This window comes from Salarias fasciatus, chromosome 10 (assembly GCF_902148845.1).
Source record: "Salarias fasciatus chromosome 10, fSalaFa1.1, whole genome shotgun sequence".
Lineage (NCBI taxonomy): Eukaryota > Metazoa > Chordata > Actinopteri > Blenniiformes > Blenniidae > Salarias > Salarias fasciatus.
The window spans coordinates 4,883,526-4,894,347 of NC_043754.1; positions in this window are offsets into that span (position 1 = coordinate 4,883,526).

The window sequence follows — 10,822 nt, forward strand, 5'->3', positions numbered from 1 at the left end:
TCATGGAACACAACAACCAGATCAACCTGTTTTACTGTTGTCATGGTTTTATGCAAAGTTCCCCTGAAGGAGGCTGGATACAGTCAAAGTGAACAACGCACAAAGGCAGCTGTGGAGCAGAAGAGGAAAGTAAAAAACTGCTTTTGAGTGAAAGGCAGCTCTGCTACAATTTTAGGATAATCAATTTTAATGCACTGTCAGTAGTTTCAGGGGAACAAATTAAACCAAAACAGCTAAATTAACTGAGTTAAAACAACTACAATGGATTAAGCTACAAAAAAAAAAAAAAGGCAAAGCTGCTATAACAACAAAAAAAGGCTGAAAATATTATCAATTGTTCAGGATTTCTTGTTTATTAGTTATAAATTCTTCATTATTATATTCTTCCTTACACACAATAGTTAGACCAACAAAACCATTAAAACTAATTCAGCTGTGTTGTCTTCGACCTAACATTTTGTTGCACCAATCCCATCAGAAGAATCAAAATGTGAACATAATTCATTATTCATTAGTTTAAATGTGTCTAAATGGGAAACATTCCTCACTATGTTTCTGTAAGACATACATAAAAAAAATGAATTAATTAAATAAACTCTCATAAATAATGCATTAAGACAACCATCCATCTACTGTCCGTGAGATTAAACACATTCATCATATATATAATCAAAGCATCAGATGCAATCAGTGGGACTCGGAGATGATTTCCAAAGGAAAAAGACAAGATGTGGATCTGTGAAAAATTTAGAGCAGAATTTATTTATTCTCTCTATCAAAACAGTTTTTTTTCATCAAATTTAAAAGTGTGTGTCTGTGTGGCCTCACCTCATCGCTGGCTGGCCGAGGGAGGTAAAGGAGCCACGATGATGATGATGATGAAGGTGAACGCATCCAGCACCACTGCTCAGCTTCACAGTGAGCGAAGGAAGATTTTAAAGAGTGCTGAGAGGCTGGTGTGGCATGTACACTCAAGCTTGGTACACATTGCAAGATTTTTTTTCAATCTTCCCTGATTCAGAGACCACACACTGGAAGACAACAGAAGACAGATCGCACCAGATTTTCCTCTCCTGATCTTCTGAGTGTGTGGAGTCACTGTGGAGCAGAACATGCTGGAAGATTCTTCATCAGCGAATCGGCTCCTCACAATTCCAAATCTTGCGTAGTCAAACGTGACTTTGGCTGGTTTCCCTTCATTCCTGTGTAACCGAGTGTGTTATTGCAGTGTTCTGTGAGCGGAGGGGCCTTGAACACACCGCCCAGTCCGCTCCCTGGATTGACTGCAGGTGGGTGAGGTTCGGTCTGAGAGCCCGGGTGTGGGGTGCAGTGTGTTGTGCTGAATGTAAGTTTGCTTATAAACAAATTAAATCTAAAAACACGGATGTTTAGGCAATCGGCTGGTTTCTTATAAACGTTCTTTTGTTCATAGCTGGCCGCTGCTGTTCTTTAAGCTCTATTAGCTGTATGAGTTTATTAAGCGCTGTAATTCTAGTACTCTCTTAACTCTAGTTGCTGTCCTTAGCTCTTGTTATACATTTTGTAAAGTAACTCTACCTTTTTTAAAAAGATATCTCTCATAAATAAATTATTTAACTCCCCCCTCCGCCTTAACACTGTTAGCCTGTCCCAATTCTGCAGTATTTAGTGTTTTCTTTGGGTTAACAAAGGGATTGCTTTTGGGTTTCGTGGTTTAGTGTTTAATATCAACAACTACCTCAAAACTAAAAGCACTTTACCCTTTGCCCATTTGTACAGCAGTTGCACTTTAGACTCAAAGCACTTTAACATCCCAAGCACTTTAAGCACTACAGCACTTTAAAATTGAAGAAGATATGGGTTTTGGATTTTGTTTTTGGTTTGCCATTACTAATTGTTTGATTTGGAGTTTCCTTACTAATTTTGTGCATTTTAAATTCATTTAATTTCTGAATTCCATGTTTACTTTTCGATTATTTGGGCTACGGTATTTACTAAAATATTTTATCTAAATTGTTAAACTTCTGCAAAGGTCTAAAATAAAACTACTATATTTTGCTATCACTGCCTTGGTTTTCTTTAATGCCGGATCATGTACCTGTGCATGTGAAATTTAAAAAGGGGTTTTCTGCTCGGTCATTTCATCACACCTGTATTTACATTAATCTCCACTGTTGAGCAGAGAAATCATTCCCTCGGGGCATTAATTCATTCACTCACATTCTGCACTACTGACTTTAGGAGCTCTGAACATGCATAGTGAACATATTTCACTGTCATGTTTCCAGCACTGAGAGCTGAGATGGAATTTTTAAAAGCAGCGGCATCGACACCTTGGTGAGGAGGAGCTGTGCAGCCAGTCAGGGAGGTTTATTAGAACGGTGTGAACAGGCTGCTCTGAGCTGATGGGCTCCTCTCGGAGCGCACAACGCACAACAGAAATCTCCAAAAAATCTCCAAGGAGACCCTGCAGTGATGGGTAGGCCAGAGGTCACAGGTCAAAAGTCACATGCATAAGATTTCCTTTCACAAAGGAGCCTGACGAGCCACATGGCTAACGGTTTGACCAGACGTCACTATATCACCGGATCACTTTCAGAATTGATTGAAAACTTTTAACTCATAGCTTCTGAAGCACACTTGGACCGATCCGTCAGCTTCTTCACTCAGAATATTTCATAGCAACAAACAAAAGCAGCATCAGATCCTCGCTCACCTTGGAACAGGTTGAAAATCAAAGAACGTCTTTTTCATCTCAGTCTTTACAGAAAACACTTGCTTTGTATTTCCCCCCTACCTGTCCTGATAATGCTTTGATAGGAGTAATTTTGCTCTTTGTGGGTTTTCTATGAAAGGATGCATTGAGACATTCTTCAAGGTTGGCTGTTTGAGAGCTCAGACTCTGTGTTTTCACAAGCGAAAACCCGTTAATGACTTTACAGCTTCTGTTAGGCGTTTCTCAGCGTGCAGCACCAAACCACTGCTCTACGACCAGATCGAGACCTGCATCGTTCCTGCTGAGTGTGAGATTCGATGCCTCTGTTCCACTTCCGCAGCATTTCCCAGGAACGTTGAAACACTGAGGAATCCTTTAATGTTTGTTGGGTCTGAAGTGGAAATTATCTCTTTGATCTGTTTGCACCAGTGATAGCGACACGAGAGACAATGCAGCACTCGGGTTAAGATAATTCAGACTTTTCTGTTGTTTGCTTGCATATTTATGTCATAATTTTGCAATTACGCATTTGAGAACTACTGAATTAGTAAAACCCAGGTTGTGTGTTAGTTTGTGTCGATCGTAGCAAAGTTTACAGTCTGTCACATTTAATATGCTCTTTTTCGGAAGCCCTAAAAGGGCATGGTTAATTTTTTTTTAAATTTCCTCTGTTTTGTTGAGATGAGTTAATTTCAGTGGTTTTCTCGAGATCTCCAGTTATTTTTCTCGTTATCTCGAGAAATCACAGTGTTTCGCCAGACAGCGCTGCGCTCTGGTGCTCACAGAGGTGAGTTCAGCCTGTTAATGAGTTATTGTGTGCTGTTACCCATTTCTGAATAACTTACACGATACAGAGAAAGGTAAACGTTGTTTCAAATGAGTCGATGTTGACAGAATCATCAGTCACATGTAATGTTAAATTACAAGAGCAAAGTGGCTGTAACTTGCTTGAGAAACTTTATATGTATTTGAAAGTCTGAAACATCCAAATAAAATAGAATAGATTCACTAATGTTTTGACTAAATTTATAGTGAAACAAAAAAAGCAGACTATGTGCTTATGTTTTTTCTTCTTCACAGAATTAAGTTAAAATGACTCAATTATGACGCAGTAAATGCGAAATTGGGACTTGAAATGAAGCAGAGTGAAATCTGAGGTCGTCCTGAATTGAAAAAAAATGTATTTCACTTGACGCTGACTGAGAAAGGTTCTGCTTTGTTACACCTTTAACAGGCGTTATCCTATTGATGACAAGCAATGCGGCCAAGACTGATTTATATATAATGTTAATATAATATTTTAGTGCTTGTTCAGAGGTTTTTACTTTAATAACTTCAGTTTTTGTCTTTACTGTGGCAGGTGGACAAAGATGCTGGTGAGATGAAGGATGAGGAAACCCTGTCAAAGTCTGTTCCTCATTCTGGAGACCGTGTGGAGGCCATCTTCACACTTTCTGCTGTGTTTTCTCTTGTTCAGTTTCATGCCGTTTTATTTTCATGACAAGCCCTTGTCGTTACTGAATGATTTTATTGTTGAATATCATTGTCAACAAAGATTACATTTTTGTATTAAACCGTCTCAAGCCAGTCTTTTCTAATGTTTTCCAGTCAAATTATGTTGATTCATATCTATGATTTCATGAAAACTGTTTTCTGCTGCTCTTAAAGCATTAAAGAGACCAGAGAGACTGTTGTACCTCACCTGTACAAGAGCCCAGCTTTACACAGCAGTGAAGCTGTGTGTTGTTTAACAAACAGGAACCCTGGTTCCAGGAAGTCTGCAGCAATACCAGGAAGGAGGCGAGGATGCAGCGCTCAACACTGTTTATTTACAAAATGTAAAAAACTTGACAGATTATCAGTTATCATTGGTATGCATGTATGTGGTTGTGTGTGAACAAACTGCAACAAAAAGCTGTGCTACTGAGCCCACATGGGTGACGTGCACGAGGGCATCAGCCAGCCGTCCATATGTGTGTCTGAGAGGGAACCTCTGGCTGAAGAGATGAGGAGGAATTTAAGTGCACCTGGTACGGGTGTACTCTATCAGGTGTACCCTACAGAGAGTGAACCAGTGTGCAGCCACTGACACATCGAAACCAAAATGTCTACAAAATGATTAACATTCAGGCATTTTTTTTTGCGACTGTCCTTCAACAATAAATTATTTAACATGACCGGATGATGGTTTGACCTTTCTAAAAAAAAGCTTAGCGTAGCTACATAGATCTTGAGTGTTACTTCAGCATTAAAGAATGTCACAGCTGAGCACAGCAGCGTAATTTAAGCATGTATAACAGATTGTTCTTTAAGAAACTGTGGTTATTTGTGAAGCATAGTCGGACTTAGAGGACATGCAAACATTCCGCATTAAAATTGGACACATTTATTTGATCTAATGCATCCATGCTATGTCTAATGCAAACTAACACTGTAAAAAGAGACAGTCAGAAAATGGAAATGGAAGTGTGCTCAAAACAGTAGGCTAAAGTTTTTAACAATAGCGATTATGATAACAATTTTGCTAGATGAATCTGATAGCTGTGCTCTCACTAAGACCTCAGCTGTCTGTACAGTCTGGCTGCCACAGCAGCATTATGACCTTCCTCAGGTCTGTTCATGACCACAAGGCAGAGCTTGTGAAGATCACAGACAAAGACAGTTGTCCTCTTCCAAGATGATGTTCACTCTGTCACAGTCCACTGGCTGGAGGGAGTCCCGTGCTTGGAAAAGTTCTGGAACATGATACATGAGTAAAGGTCTTCCATGGAACATATCATGTCCTGTAGTGGCTGACTGGATCATATGAGTGTTCCACATTCTCATCACGACGCCCAGGTCCTTCTGTAAAATAAAAAAGACACAAGGTATCAGTCAATAAAATAGAATGTGCGAGTAAATGAAAGTGAGTTAATAAGCATGTGAGTGAGTGAGTTAATTAAAGATGTTACCTTTATGACGTTAAGAAAGCAGAAATGGACATGACATTCAAAATATTGCTATTTTCTTTCTTGTCGTTATCAGTGTTCTGTGCATGTTACTTGGTTGTGTATGTGTACAACTATGTGCATGTGTGTCATTTGGTGCAGGTATACCAGGTGTGAATGGGTGTGTTTGTGTTTTGAGCTATGTTCTTATGCTATCATTTGTTTTGTTTACCTTTCATTATAAAACTTGAAAACCAATAAAAGGATTGAGGAAAAAAATGAAAGGAAGCAGAACTGAATGAGACCCTTGTCAACCACGTCCCCGCTGAAGTTTTCCACTGATTAGAACTCCTGGAACAAGTTTCTCCAGTAGTCTGCTTCCTGTCTGTGATATTGTCGCCCTCAGCTTTTAACTCACCGCTCAACTATTTTTGTCACGTCACACGTCTGTCTGCATGTAGCAAGCAGCATGGAAACAGCAGTATTTACATAAAGCTTACCTCATGAATTTGGTCGGGTTGCAGCAGCTCTTTGGTTGGCTTAGGGTGCTTTCACACCTACTAGTCCGCTAGAGTGGTTCGGTTCGGACATAAATTATTCATAAATGTTGCAGCTGTCAACTGGTTCGGTTCGCATTCACACCACTTGTTTTTGCAGATGAACTATCCACTATGACCCTCCTGCCCCTTGGTGGCGCTGTTCACATAATAATGTGTTTTGGGTGGCGGAAGTGAACCCTGATTGGCCAGCATGTGTGACGTGATGCGCTGCGCGGCTTGCTACGGAAGCCTCCGCCGACCAAAAAGCCTTCTCCACAACAGAGCGGACAAGACCGAGGCTGGTCAACTTTCACACCAGCAGCGGACCGCGCCGAGACCGCACCGAGACCACCTCCTCGAGGAGGTCTCGGTGCGGTTCTTTGTCCCGGACCAAAACTAACTGGTCTGCTTTCACACCAGCGCGTACGAACCGAACCTGCCGGAGTTGGGGACGCTAGTCCGCTTCAAGCGGACCAAATGCTGTAGGTGTGAAAGCACCCTTAAAGGCTGCAGCGGCTCGACTGCAGCTCGTCCTGCTCCAAAACACAGACAGCAGTCTCAGTCAGACACCTGGACCCTTTGCAGGAAAACACACAGGTCCCCTGCATTAAGAGGCTGAATATCGCAGTTCCACTGTGCAGATGCTACACACTACTGTGGCATCTCACTCCTAAGCACAGCTGGCAAAGCCTTTGCCCGTGTCGTCCTCAACAGACTATCACTACTTGCCGAATGTGTGTATCCAGAGGCACAGTGTGGATTCAGAGCAGCCAGGTCAACCAGGTCTTCTCTGTGAGGCAGCTGCAAAACAAGTGCCAGGAGCAGAGACAAACCCTCTATTTGGCCTTCATCAACCTGACCAAGGCTTTTGACTTGGTCAGCAGGGATGGACAATTTGCCCTCCTCCAGCAGAATGGATGCTCCTCCAAGCTTTTGGGCATGATCAAGTTGTTTCACCAGGACATGAACGGCGTCGTCCAGGTCGAGGGATCATCCTCAGACCCTTTTTCCCATCAAGGACGTTGTGAAGCAGGGCTGTGTCCTTGCTTCAACCCTTTTGGTATCCTTTTCTCCATGCTCCTGTGCCATGCCTCCTGGGGCTCTGAAATAAACACCGCTGACACACTGCTGTCATTTCCTCATTCTGTTGTCTCAAATCTTTGCATAATCAAGGGAGCGCAGAATGAAAGATTTCAGTAAAAGGCACTCAAATTATGCTCTTTTCATAGCATCTGCACTATCGTTTTGTGTTTTCTGTCACTATACAGCAAGAGTACTCAGGTGAGATACTAAGTTTTCTAATATGGAGTTTCAATATGTGTCCACACACTCTGATTTCCATCAGACACATTGCATGCAGGCATTTTTGTGGTTAAGAGTTGGACTGATTGTAGGCAGCATGATGATGGGGTGGTTTGATACCTGGCTGTTTAGACTTCACATCGAATTTTATTTCATTTTATTTGATTTCCAGGCAAATTTTATGATGCAAAAATGTGATTTTGCCTCTAAACTTCACATTAGGAGTAAATGTGTGTCTTTAACTGTTTGTGAAGTGGTGACTGTCTTTGGGGCATTGTAGGATGGGATTGGATAAAGACAGATGGAAGTTTAAAAAAATGTATCAGCATCCACATTCACACCTGAAACCATGGAACTCATTCTGCTAAAGAAGTGCTATTTCTGAGATAATGCCTCATGTTGCCAGCAGAGTGTTCACTAGGCACAGTGGCTTGTCTCTCAATTGAAATGTTGCAGGTTTGATTTTCTATCTGTCCACATGTCAGAGTGTCCTTCAGCAAGACACTGAGCATTAGTAGGTTATAAAGCTAAATACAATTTTTGATAAAAACATGAATTTGAAACAGCTTGTGTCGAAGAGGCAAGAAACTAACACACCAAAATCTAAACTGAGAGTTTGTTTTCACAACATTAAATCATATAGTGACAATAAAACTGCTCTAATCTCTAATGTCCACATGGAAGCAGTGACTTAAAGCCTCATTGTTTGATACTTTCGTTGGTTTACAGTCTTTTTTCAAGCCTTCCTCTTGGTTTCAAGACGCCATGGGGAGGCTGTGGCGCAGTTGGTAGACTGGCCATCTCTCAATCACATGGTCCCATCTGTGCTCATCTAAAAGTGTCTGGAGCATCATCCAGGCTTCCATCTGTCTGAGGCCCGACGGCAAAACCATCTTACAGACTGTCGATGGACAAAAATCCACAGTCGTCGTGGACCTCCTGGGAGAAGCTGAAAGGCCAGCCTTCACAGGACTAGTCATCATGGATCCCCTTTGGGAGGCTGAGAGGTGGGCCTTCACTGCCATAGTTGTCGTGGACCCCCTCTGAGACTCTGAGAGGCGGGCCCTCACTGCCTCATGCTCCTGGGCTCCCTCAGAGACGCTGAGAGGCTCACTGTAAGGAACAGCACTGGCGGGAATGGCACTGGCGGGGGCAGCCAGGTAAGGAGACAGAGAACTAGAGTCCGAGGGTGCTAGGCTGGGGTATGAGGACGCTCAGTTAGGAGACAAGAGAGCCAGGCTCGGGGGATGAGAGTGCTCAGCTAGGGGAGGACTGCAAGCTAGCCTGACGGGGATAGGAGGACTGTACACTAGCCTTCGGGGAACACGGTGACTGCAAGCTACTAACTGGGTTACATACTGACTTGTGGTTAACTGGCAGGGATAGAGAGCAGAAAGGAGTAACCTGGCTGCCCCTCCCTCTGCGGTGCTCATAGAGCTGGTCCTCCAGCTGGATTGCCACGGAAATAAGAGATTCCAAACTGATCCCGGTCCCAGAGAGTTGGCTCATCCTGGCGGTCTTCAGACAACCCCCGGTTAAATACTGAGTGGAGGGTCCACCCCTTCCTTTTGCTCACAGCTGCAACTTGCAGAAATTCCTCAGCAAAGTCTGCCATGGACTTGGAGCCCTGATTGCAGGTGAGCAGCAAGTCCACCACCGCTTCTTCTCCAGTCTTCCTGTTTACCATGCTCAGCCAAATTGCCTTTGGGATTGGAGGAGCGGAGGTCCCTGACACAGGAGTATTTGAAAGCGGTGGCACATGAACACCGAGCAACAGGATGCAGAGTGCTGCCTAGGTCCATGTTGTGGTCAGATCTTCCTGTCATGTTTGAGGGATGAAGGTGCATAGAGGTCTACCCAAAGAGCCAGGCACTGTCAGAGTATGGTGGGAAACTGATGTCATGGTTCATGTTTTTTACTGTCTGTGTTTGTGGTGTTTCAAACGTTGCCTCTTGTTTCAGGCTCTGCAGATCCCCATCCTCATGTTTGATTGTTGTTTCCTGCCCTGATGTTGTTCACCTGTGCCTGATCAGTCATTGCTGTCACTTCGTCCTCGGGTTTCAAAAGGAGCTGTCTGCGTGTGTTCTGTTGGTTCACAGTACGACCTCCAGTCTGCGTTGCCAAGCAGCCAGCAGGGACTTCGCTCCACCAGGGCTGGCTGGGCCACCAGCAGGGACTACAGTGGGCTCGACCAGTAGGTTTCCAGCTAAGTCAAGCATGCAAACAGCAGTTGGCATGGGATCACAGAGGAGGAGGATTTCTCAGTCAAACTCTCTAAATATTCAATTCAATTCAATTCAAGTCAAAGAACTTAATTTATCCGTTGGGAACTTCATTTGTGCAGAGCATCAGTGCATGTACAGTGCAACATGCATTCAAACAGTCAGCCCCCATTCACACAAATACCCAACAATTGACCATCAGTTGATGTGCCAGCACAATAGAAGATATGGTCAATGAGTGGATGAGTAAATATAAATAAGTGCTGATAGAGGACAATTAATAAAATAAATGAGTGAATAAAAAGTAATGATTTAAAAAAGTTGATTAAAATACAGAAGGTATATAAATAGATAGATAAAAACAAACTCTGGTCATACACTCGTGAAAACATATATGGAATAGACTTTTGTGAGCCTATTCCAGACGTACAAAGTGCAAAATTGCAGAGTGCAAATTACAGACACAGGTCAGGCATTCATGAGCTGGATGGATGTGGGTATGAAACTGGACATGGCTCTTTTAGTCCTGAATGTCAGTGATCTGGATCTTTTGCTTGAGGGCAGCAAGTTCTAGTGACTGTGCAGTGTGTGCGTGGTATCTGAGGCTATATGTGTACCTTTTAGTTCAACCCTTCTGTTGTAAATGTTGGTGAGCGAATCCTGCTCCAGTCCAATTATTTTGCTGCTCAATGTTATAATTTTGTTGAGTGGGCTGCGATGGATTTTGGACAGTGAACCAAACCAGGCCGATATATTGAAGATGATGACAGATTCAATGAAGCATTTATAGAAAGCTGTCTGGACTGACTGGTGAAACTGAAGCCTGCGAAGCTTTCTGAGGAAAAATAGGTTCAAGTGGAAAGTGAGTCTCTGATCGATTGTCCCGAGGTATTTGAATGACTCGACCCTCTCTAACACCTGGTATACAAAATGTGCAGGACAGGTGAGATGACAGATCCTTGTGGGTCTCCAGTGGAAACAGTCCTGGATGAGCTGAGGTGACCTTCAACCCTTACCCTCTGTTGTCTGTCAGTCAGGAAAGAGAGGGTCCAGAGTATCAGATGTGGGTTGACGTCTATCTTTAATAACTTACCACACATCAGTTGAGGTTGCACAGTATTGAAGGCGCTTGAGAAA